Source organism: Opisthocomus hoazin, unplaced genomic scaffold, assembly GCF_030867145.1.
Source record: "Opisthocomus hoazin isolate bOpiHoa1 unplaced genomic scaffold, bOpiHoa1.hap1 HAP1_SCAFFOLD_218, whole genome shotgun sequence".
In the NCBI taxonomy this organism is placed as follows: domain Eukaryota; kingdom Metazoa; phylum Chordata; class Aves; order Opisthocomiformes; family Opisthocomidae; genus Opisthocomus; species Opisthocomus hoazin.
Genome location: NW_027448843.1, coordinates 53,166 through 55,000, shown reverse-complemented (window position 1 = coordinate 55,000; position 1,835 = coordinate 53,166).

Genomic DNA, 1,835 nt, shown 5'->3' with positions numbered 1-1,835 from the left:
CCCCCCACCGCCGCCCCGACTGAGACAGCACAGGCAGCCCGCCGCCGGCCCTTCCCACCCCGTGCAGGCACCCCTGCATACGGGCCTCCGGCAGGGCCGGCCTGCCGCCCCCAGCCACCCCCCGCAACCCCCCCCACCGCCGCCCCAGCTGAGAGAGCACAGGCAGCCCGCCGCCGGCCCTTCCCACCCCGTGCAGGCACCCCTGCATACGGGCCTCCGGCAGGGCCGGCCTGCCGCCCCCAGCCACCCCCCACAAGCCCCCCCACCGCCGCCCCGGCTGAGACAGCACAGGCAGCCCGCCGCCGGCCCTTCCCACCCCGTGCAGGCACCCCTGCATACGGGCCTCCGGCAGGGCCGGCCTGCCGCCCCCAGCCACCCCCCGCAAGCCCCCCCCACCGCCGCCCCGGCTCAGAGAGCACAGGCAGCCCGCCGCAGGCCCACCCACCCCGTGCAGGCACCCCTGCATACGGGCCTCCGGCAGGGCCGGCCTGCCGACCCCAGCCACCCCCCGCAAGCCCCCCCACCGCCGCCCCGGCTGAGAGAGCACAGACAGCCCGCTGCCGGCCCTTCCCACCCCGTGCAGGCACCCCTGCATACGGGCCTCCGGCACGGCCGGCCTGCCGACCCCAGCCACCCCCCGCAAGCCCCCCCCACCGCCGCCCCGGCTCAGAGAGCACAGGCAGCCCGCCGCCGGCCCTTCCCACCCCGTGCAGGCACCCCTGCATACGGGCCTCCGGCAGGGCCGGCCTGCCGCCCCCAGCCACCCCCCGCAACCCCCCCCACCGCCGCCCCGGCTGAGAGATCACAGGCAGCCCGCCGCCGGCCCTTCCCACCCCGTGCAGGCACCCCTGCATACGGGCCTCCGGCAGGGCCGGCCTGCCGACCCCAGCCACCCCCCGCAAGCCCCCCCCACCGCCGCCCCGGCTCAGAGAGCACAGGCAGCCCGCCGCAGGCCCACCCACCCCGTGCAGGCACCCCTGCATACGGGCCTCCGGCAGGGCCGGCCTGCCGCCCCCAGCCACCCCCCACAAGCCCCCCCACCGCCGCCCCGGCTGAGACAGCACAGGCACCCCGCCGCCGCCCCTTCCCACCCCGTGCAGGCACCCCTGCATACGGGCCTCCGGCACGGCCGGCCTGCCGCCCCCAGCCACCCCCCACAAGCCCCCCCACCGCCGCCCCGGCTGAGAGAGCACAGGCACCCCGCCGCCGCCCCTTCCCACCCCGTGCAGGCACCCCTGCATACGGGCCTCCGGCAGGGCCGGCCTGCCGACCCCAGCCACCCCCCGCAAGCCCCCCCACCGCCGCCCCGGCTGAGAGAGCACAGGCAGCCCGCCGCCGGCCCTTCCCACCCCGTGCAGGCACCCCTGCATACGGGCCTCCAGCACGGGCGACCCGCTCTGTCCGCAGGGAGGACAGGTCTACCCCTTCTGGCGGCAGGGAGACCAGGTCTACCCGTTCTGCCGGCAGGGATGCCAGGTCTACCCGTTTTACCGGCAGGGATGCCAGGTCTACCCATTTACCGGCAGGGATGCCCGGTCTACCCGTTCTGGCTGCAGGGAGACCAGGTCTACCCGTTTTTCCTGCAGGGAGACCAGGTCTACCCGTTCTGCCGGCAGGGAGAACAGGTCTACCCTTTTTGCCGGCAGGGAGACCAGGTCTACCCGTTTTACCGGCAGGGATGCCAGGTCTACCCGTTCTGGCTGCAGGGAGACCAGGTCTACCCGTTTTGCCGGCAGGGATAACAGGTCTACCCGTTTTACCTGCAGGGAGACCAGGTCTACCCGTTTTACCGGCAGGGAGACCAGGTCTACCCGTTTTGCCGGCAGGGATGCCAG